Here is a 10,244-nt window from a genome sequence, read left to right on the forward strand (position 1 = left end):
CCTATACGTTACTTCGTTCTTTGTGCCACTTCGGTTTTGGAGTTGATGCAGCGGCGTTTCGTTTTCCCGCTCAGGGTACTTGTATTTTTATAAATAGAGAAGAGAACTTCTCATTTGGGTTGCTGCGTTTCCTATAAATCGTTCAAGAAACTCCAGACTTTTCCTTCCTCTCTCTTTAGATTCTTACATTTCCATCTCTCTTATATTAAAGTTTCTTACCATTGTTACCCCCTCTGCCTTAGCACTTATCACCCACATAACCAAAGAAAAAATGGCTAGTGCACCCTCTAACTCTGGTAGAGTCGCCGGTATTATTGCATCGAAAAGGGATATGCTCTCCCATGAAGAAGGGACAATCATTGTAGAAGATGAGAATTTTCCCATAGTGGATGAGATAATTCCACGCTCGAGGAAAACCAGGACCGATTTTAAGAGCTTACCTGATGCCAATCCTGAGCCCGTCATTTTCGTGATGGATGCTGCGATGCTTGCTGCACTTAAGGCTAAGTGGAGGATTCCTGATCATGTTGAACTCAATTCTACAGGTAACGACGTCGTGCAGATACATCACCCAGGGTACTGCGTTTTATGCGTACCCGTTTGTCATTGGTTACACACTTCCCCTTCCTTCCATGGCGGAGGACTTTTGTCGCTATTATGGGGTGTGCCCGGCTCAGCTCTCTCCGTATATATACAAGCTCTTCCTCATGGTCGCCAAGTACGCGGAGCTGGCCGGCCAAGGGATTTCTCTCCGTCACTTGCTTCACCTCTTCGTACCAGTTTTTACAGGGGTACCATGATACATCTTCGTCAGCACGGGACCAAGAGCTTGGTGGTGAAGATAGATGATAAGACCAAACGCCGCTTTCGGAGAACTTCTTCCGCGAGAAGCATGTGCGGCACCGGGTGGGCGGCATCCATAGTCCCTTAGGGAGGAGTTGGAACGGAAGGACGAGGACCTGATGCGGTCTATTGGCAGATGCAGCGAACTCGAGGGGCTGCTTAGGGCTAAAGAAGAAGAGCTCGAGGTGGGCAAGGGGGTTGCCGCTGAGTGTTCTGATCTTCAGGCGATGGTGGTGGCCCTGCGGGCGGAGCTTGAGCAGAGCGCCACTAGAGTCGCCGGTCTAAGTGTTGAATTGGCGGAGAAGGTGACCGAGTTGGAAAGGAAGGAGACCGAGCTAGAGAGTGCTAAGGAAGCCTGAGTAGCGGCCTTGGCGAGAGCTGCAGCACTGGAAGATTCTATCCGCGTTCTCAGGTCTGAACGTGCAACTGAGATGGAGATGGCCGCTCTGAGGGAGGTCCGGCTTGATGAGAGAATTGGCGGGCTGGAGGGAGACGTCTCGACTCTAGGCGATCAAATTGCTGCTCTCGAGGCTGAGAGGGCACAATTGTTGGCTTCGACTCCTCCTGCGTCCGCCTCTGTTGCTGTTCCTCGCCTTTTATACGAGATATGGATCCACGATGAGGCCCAGCGGGATATATATAAGGGTTTGTTGCAGCGGGGAGTGTCCCTGAAGCTGCTTTTGAAGAAGCTCAAGCTAAAGCGCGTAAGGCCCGGCTTGCCTGCGGCTTTGACCCCGCAACACCGGAGGCCGGTGGAGATGGTGAGGCCAAGGACGGACTTACCTTTGATGATGCGCATTCTGATGAAGAGGGCGACTGTGAAGGTGAAGCTGCTGAACCAAGCGGGGAGAGGGATGATGCCGTGGATGGAGGTGATGCTGAGTGAAGCTTTTGTACTTAATTTTTCCTTTTGTATTTCATTTTTCTGTACTTAGTTAGTTGGGTGGGGACCCCTTTTGGCCCTTTGTAAGACACTATGTGTGTGTGTGTGTGTGTGTGTGTGTGTGTGTATATATATATATATATATATATATATATTTTGAATGGAGCAGCTGATTTGTCCTTGTTTGTACGTCTTTGGCCTTTCCTTCTATTTTCTTTTCAAATTTCTAAGATCTTCTTACATTAAGTCTCTGACTTTTGGTAGTTAATTCGAGCGAGGCGAATTTAGACTTGTTAATTCGATCAAGGTCGAATGTAGACTTGTTGTAAATTCGAGCGAGCTCAAACTTAGATTTGTTGTAAATTCGAGCGAGGTCGAACTTAGATTTATTGTAAATTCGAGCGAGCAAACTTAGATTTGTTGATTTCGAGCGAGGTCGAATGTGGATTGATTCGAACGATGTCGGATATAAGTTAATTCGAACGAGGTCGAATGTAGATTTATCAATTCGAGCGAGGTCGAATTGTCTTGCTGTAAATTCGAGCGAGGTCGAATTTGTCTTGCTGTAAATTCGAACGAGGTCGAATTTAGATTTGTTGATTCGAACGAGGTAGAATGTAAGTTAATTCGAACGAGGTAGAATGTAGATTTATTAATTCGAGCGAGGTCGAATTTAGATTGCTGTAAATTCGAACGAGGCCGAATTTAGATTTGTTGATTCGAACGAGGTAGAATGTAAGCTAATTCGAACAAGGTCAAATGTAAGATAATTCGAACGAGGTCGAACGTATATATATTGATTCGAGCGAGGTCGAATTTAGATTGCTGTAAATTCGAACGAGGTCGAATGTAAGCTAATTCGAACGAGGTCGAATGTAAGCTAATTCGAACAAGGTCGAATGTAAGCTAATTCGAACGAGGTCGAATGTAGATTTATTAATTCGAGCGAGGCCGAATTTAGATTGTGGTAAATTCGAACGAGGTCGAATTTAGATTTGTTGATTCGAACAAGGTCGAATGTAGACTTAGAAAATAATTCGAGTGAAATCGAATGTACAGTTCTTTTGCGTTGGCGTGATGTGTGGATTTGGTGGGGTTGCGTAAGAATTCTGTATGTTGCTTCGCTTACTCGTTTATTGGAGAATACATATTGTTGTATGGTCTGTGCATATATTCGAGGAGTCCTAGTCTATCTAGTCCCTTCATCGCTTGGCCTTGAGAGATAGTTGATACGCCGGGCGATGAATGTCTCACTCAAGCTTTGGGGCGTCTCAATGTATACGAGATCGAATTTTGGTTAGTTATGTCGTCGCATAGTGGCTTTGGCGAGCTCGTGGGTGGGTTTTATGTATTTGTGTTCTGTCTGCATGTTGGAGAGATTCGTACGTTTTCCGGGCTGGTGACTCAGTCCCAGTCTACACAGACTTTTCCATTATGGCGTTGAGTACCGACTTATTGGGGGGGTGGGGGGTTCGCACAACCGTTGCCTGGAGAGTAATATGGCATGGAGCATTTTCTTGGTGTTCTATTTTAATGGCGTTTGTTCCCTGTTCGCATGTTGGTGAGCATGCTCCTGTTCCTGTTCCACTGAAAAGAAATAGCAAGTTAAAGCTAAATGAAATCGTTTGTTACATCGATTGATTGGTTGATGAGTGGAAGGGAGCGACCATGTTCCCTTCTTTGGCTATGTTACATAGTTGCTATTATTGGTTGAGCTAACATTTGCCGGACTCGAACGACATCTTGTGGGTCTGGCTTTTTTGTGCTAGCTTCAGATCCGATCTTAGACTTGCTCTTAGCTTCGGCGTTAGTCGAATCACGGCACCTTGTAGGCTGATGGCTTACTTCGCCCGTTGGGGTCTTCGAGTTCAAGTCTCAATGCGATCCAGTCCCGAGTGCGTGAAGATACAGAAACATAGGCCACACCACATGCACACGGGCGAAAGGATGAGGTTACAATGAACGGGAAGTAGAACTAGAACCGAGTTTAGATCTAGAGGAAACTAAAACTTTGGCTAGGAAATCCCCACAGACGGCGCCAAATTGTTCGACCAAAAAGTTTTAAGCCCTTTTTGTTAAACTAATTTAATAAATAGATATGGGATAAATCCTAGCCAGAGATAATCTGCTCTAGATCTGAGATGGAAGACAAGAATAAACAAGTATGGTTGGACGTAAAGTTTGATTACAGTCGCGATTGGATTCAATAATATAAGAAAAGGAAGATGACTTCAACAATATCAAATGATAATGACAAGTACACAGAGGAAAAATAATCACCATTCTTGAATTAGATAGATATCCATACATTCGATAAAGTTGAATTACAGATACAATGCCAAGATCTTGAGATTTGTCCTCCTTTTGGCAAAGAGTTTGGGGAGAAATAACCCTACCCTCTTTCAGAGAGATGTACTTATCTCTCTCTGTTTCCATCCGCCCCATTTTCTTATTTTCTCTCCTGATATTTATACAAAACACTTCCCTTACCCGGCGATCCTTAACCGGAGTACCTAAGTTCTTGGAATATCTTCTAGAATATTCCCCTGAAATGCCTAAGTGTCGAACTAGCCGCTCGAACCGAACTGAGTTCTCGACCTCGACCGTAGCTGAGTCGTTCGCTGATATAGGTCCTGTACACGACTTCGGCTTGGTCGACTCCTGGTCGTCTTTCCTTAAATAGAATTCCTTTGATCAGATTTTGACCTATACAGACGTAGCTAAACTTTCTTGCTTATGCGATGAGGAACTAACTGAATATTGAATCAAGCTAGTAGAAAGTACCAAAAATCGGCCGCCCAATAATTACTGGCGATTCCGAGTAGATCTCGAATACTAGATGGTTATACAAAAGAAACACCTTTATGAACAAAATAATACATTCATAGTCAGTTGGAGACACATTTCTTAATTGAGAGATATTTATTCTAACTTCCATTATTATTTATATTTATTTTTCATATATAATCTATATATATATATATATATATATATATATATATATATATATATATATATATATATATATATATATATATAATATTAAAGCAAGAAAGTTACACATATATAATTTGCATTATGGTTAAGCAAGTGACAAGTATAAATGCAAAGAGTATATGGTAACTTTATTTATATTTGTCGTACATGTTGTTAATATCATAATTTTGAATTAAAGAATAATTTGGAATTTATAGATAAGGTTCTTAAATGTTGAATTAAAATAAAAAAGAAATTTATCTTCTTTTTTTGGTCAAGTTATCATACTTAATTCGGTTAATGATCATATGCAATCATGCTAGGAATTTTGTTATCTTTTTTGTTTATTTTAAAACTACTGCGCCTATGGAAAAAACTATTCCTTATAATATAAACTCACTCTTCACATTTAAAACCTTAATTATAGTTCTTTAAAGCTAAGATTTGTATAAATTAAATTTATTTTAAATAAATGTAACATATAGGGTAACGTCTATGGTATATATACAGATAACAAAAAAAAGTTTAAAAATCGAATAAAAGTTATTACATATATAAATAAAGTAACCATACATGCTGGAGAAAGAAAACATCAACAAAATAAGTCAAATATTCAAAAAAATTATTTTTTGGCCTTTTGGAAAAACGTTTGTTTGAGTCAATTTTGTATAATGGACATCAACAAATAACAAAATTTTGGCTATAACATTATCTATCATTAATTTTTAAATTTAGCACTACTAGGAAATTGAAGGTAAATAAGCTGAAACATCTTCATTTAGCTGCAGTCAAGCTAGCATTGCAAGGGTTTAATATTTTTTTTTGTTGAATGAATATTAGTTTTGAATCATTAGATATATGTGAAAAGTTTATTTTTTTCGAATTCAACAAGAGGGACATTAGTTTCTAAATGATAGTTTCATAGGCAATTTTTTATGTGTAACAAAAGGTATTTAAAAAAAAAATTGGCTATGACATGAAATATTTTTTTTTTAAAACGTAACAAATTATTTTCAAAAAATGGGATATTTTTTTAAAATATAATGTAATTTTTAAAATAAAAAGGATAGATATTTTGAATTTTAGTAGAGTTTTTCAAATTATTATAATAGAAGTCATATCATGGATAAAATCAAGAAACCGAAATTATATGGATATTTACATAAATATCTGGCCAGATTTATTGTTTCTTTTTTATACTAATATCTATAGTGATATACTGGCAACACACGATTTATACACATATTATATATGGATTATATATTAATTACACATTGTTCAATTTTTTAATTTAAGTGGTAAGGCGAGTACTTATTTAGGTTGATTAGATAAAGCCAAAAGAAATATGGAGGAATTTCAACTAAAGAATAAAATATAAATAAAGTTCTTATGTAGACAATTTCTATTAAAACTCATCATTTTATAGAGAAATAAATTATTTTTTTTGTAAAAAAAAAAGAAAAAAAGAAAAGAAATACATAAAATATAAGATAAAAGAAAATAAATACAGAAAAAATGTATGAAAAATCATAAAAAACAGAAATAAGAGATGACAAAGATTTTCTTCTTCTTTTCATCTATGTTAAGTATAAAAAATTTGGAAGTCGATATAATCGATTTTAAATACTGTTTCAACTCAAATACATAGATTATAAAGACAAGATATCTTAGAATATTTTTTTAATTTACATTGTATGTTGTTTTTTAAAAATCGTTACTACTAACAAACTGATATGATAGCTGAATTTGAATATAAATACAATTTGAGTAGTTTGCATTGAGGTTAAGTCAAGTATGGTATCGAGAAAAAACTACTTGGCATTTCAAGGAATATATGCAATGTTATATAATAACATCATAATTACATTTAAATAATGATTCAAAGAACAAAAAATTTGTATATATACATATATATAGGCAAAGGCAGATGTAGAGTGTTGACAACAGGTTCAATAGAACCCATAACTTTTCATGTTGAGCAAAAATTTATTTGTAAAAATTTCTTAAAATTATAAAAATAATATATATGAAACCATAACTCTAAAAATATAATGAGTTCAATTCTAAAACATTAAAAATTGAATCCATAAAGTATAAATCCTAGATCCACCTCTTCTCTCTCTCTCTCCTCTCTCTCTCTCTATATAATATATATATATATATATATATAATATATATATATATTATATAGTATATATATATATCGTGACTATCCAAGAATTTCAATGTTTGAATCGAGTTTCAAACGGTAAAGCTTATCTGTATTTTATTTATTGTTAGAATTTTTTTCTCGAATAAATCATGAATTTTCTAGGATATTATTAAGGATCTCATCGAAAACTTACAGCAGCTTGCCAAACAAAGGTAAGAGAAAAAGAACAGAGGTATGACTGGCATAATATCTTACGATTGGATTCAAAAAAGATAGCTCGGGCAATTTGCCGAAGAAAAAACTACTCGAAAAAAGGGTCGAATTAAGACAGATACCGATCAAACTCAAGGTATTAAGCATAATAGACTTTTTGTTATATATATATATATATATATATATATATATATATATATATATATATATATATATATATATATATATATATAAAGTTTTAGAAATTGGAATGTCAAAATAGAAATAATTTTTTGAAAGATAACAACATACCAAATAAGAGTTCAAGTCGTAGTAAAAGGGTCATTTTGTAACTAAAGAATTGTTCATATTGTGTCAACCTTTGTGCTTTGACATAAATACGAGTTATTATTTCACTTTTTGGTTATTTTTAGGTTCCAATGACTCCAATAAGAATAGTGCAAAAATAAAATTATCACTACGAGATTTGAGAAAATATTAGTCTTTTTCATGTACTGTTTCGTAATTGATATCTAATGATTATCTAGAAGGTTTAAATTTGAAGGTGATTTACATACCATTCAAATAACTCGGATATTTAATATGGTTAATGTCAAATATCAAAATGGAATCATAAAGGAAAAAAAATTACTGGCTAAACAATTTTTTAAATTCTTAGATTGCTGACTAAAATGAGTTTTGAATTAAGGATAATATTTTCACTTACATTATTATAAAATAAATTATTTAAAAATAATGTTTTAAAAACTGAAATTTTAAAATAGAAATAATTTTTGAAAGATATCAACACACAAAATAAGAGTTCAAGTAATAGTAAAAGAGTCAAGTCGTATCCAAAGAGTCCTTCGTAATCTCAACCTTTGATTGTTTTGTCATAAATATGAGTTACTTTTTTGCTTCCCGACTAATTTTAGGATTCAATGACACCGGCGAGAATGGTATCAAAAAAGAAAAATAGAATTATATCTAAGAAATTTTAGAAATGGTTAATCTTTTTCATGTAGTGTTTGTTAATTAATATCCGATGATTATCTACATTTAATAGAGAAAGTTTAAGTTTTAAGATTATTTACATATAATCCAAATAACTCAAATATATTATATGGTTAGCGTCCGCGCATTCGCGCGGATAATAATACTAGTTCGAGTTAAAACACAGAATTTTGTTGTATCCCACTTACCACTTTCCAAAAGGTCCAAGTGTCCGTAAATTTTGATGAAGGAAAAGAGGAAAGTTGTGAGAAACAGCGCCGTGACTTGGGCACATTGAGCGCTTGTCTTGTTTTTCTTCTTTCAAAGACATCTTCATGATTGACCCTACAAATTTTCTCCTATCACTCCTCTCTCTTCTGTTTTAACTTGTCTTTACTTTTATTTCTTTTTCTTTTTTGTATATTTGAATCTTAGATTAATTCTACTTACATGGATTAAGATAAAAGTTTACTAGCACCAAAAAAAATACTGCTCCTATTATAAGTATTGGTTTTACTTGGTGGGGCTACAAAGTAAGGTCCTCTTTCTTTAACAATTTCAGCTACTTATTGTTTATAAATATCTTGTCTTACCAAATAGTAGCAAAAAATATTGGTCCCAAATTTTCAGTGATCAATATTGCCTAACAAGTTCAGTCAACCACTTAACGTTTCGGAAATGTTAGAATATGAAAAGAAAAACAAAAGACATACATTAAACACTAAGCAATTTCAATAATTAAAGGATGGAAACGAGGTGGAGCACCAAATAAAATAGCACTAAGTACTGCTATTATTTCAAGAACAGACACGTACACCTTTCTTTGAATTCTTCATTCAATTATTCAATATATATAATTATTAATTTGTTGAATAAATGGAGTTTCCAAGCCCTTATGAAAAAGCAATCGTTAACTTCTGTAAGTGTTCAAATAGTAAAGTTAAACGAGTAATCAACGTACTTAGTCTTATTGGTTTAACTCCGATGCTGACTAAGTTTGAAATTAATTACTAATTATATGATCTTAATAATATTTACTTTGGCCGGCTTGACTTAAATTGTTAGACAATATTTTCACAGTAGGTGGGCTGTAATTATTATTATAATTATTATTTGGGTGCTTTATATGTTTGGATTGAATAATGACAAGATTAAGTGAATCCTACTCTGATAATTGCTGGCCTAGCTACTCCTAGTAGGGTCCGAATTTCCATTGGTTTAATCTCTAAGTCACATGATTTTAAGTTTTAACAATTATGATTATTATAATTAGCATCTTAGTAGGTCGGAAATTTAAGGGGCTAAGTCACATGTGAGTTTTAAGAATATGTCCAACTCTTGGAAGCTGTCAAATTAGGAAATGGTTCAACAATCCAAACACTAATTATAATATTAATCTACTTTGACTTTTCTTTACTATTGAGCCATTCTTGCTTAGTTGTTTTCGAGAAGATTTATTTATTAAATTTCCTAGTAACTTCAAATGTTACTGTAACTATGATATGAGATGAACTATATATTCAGCTTCGACTTGACAAGATTTGCAGTTACTTTCACCATAAATTCTATGCAGATAATATAATTTAAATTGTGGGCAAAGGTAGTGGAAACGACAAAAAATGTAGTAAGGTGTGGAGTCATAACTTGTTTGTTGAGAATATTGGATGAAAAAATGGAATCATATGTCTAATTGATGAAAAGATAGAAAATCGGCTTATAGATTTTTGATGGACACTTTTGAAAACATTTCATATCTCCTTTTTATTATTTTCAAGCAAGGAGTAGGAAATGTCTAACTGTTTAATTATCAGTAATTAGCATGTCTTGAAATTCAAATTACTAGTAATATTATCATTCGAATAATAACCTTTTGACTGCTAATTTATTCTAATTGAGCGAGCAATAATATCTTATGCTTATTTTGATGGACAAAATTATCTGATGCATATATTGATGGAAGCCGTTGTTTCACCAAAGAAATAATATTTTGGATAAAGCTAGAATTTGAGATGAAAAATCGGGTTACTGATAATCAAGAGACCAAAAAATAATAATAGGCTTTCTGAGAATAATAATAAAGCAGTAAACAAGTTTTTATTTCAGTATCATGTCCATGATGCCCTTTTCCCAATACAACTTCCTCCTTTTATAGTTGATTCTAGGTAAAGGAATGAAACCTAAGCTTTAATGAGACAATTATGGTAC

Source organism: Nicotiana attenuata, chromosome 7, assembly GCF_001879085.1.
Source record: "Nicotiana attenuata strain UT chromosome 7, NIATTr2, whole genome shotgun sequence".
Taxonomy (NCBI): Eukaryota; Viridiplantae; Streptophyta; class Magnoliopsida; order Solanales; family Solanaceae; genus Nicotiana; species Nicotiana attenuata.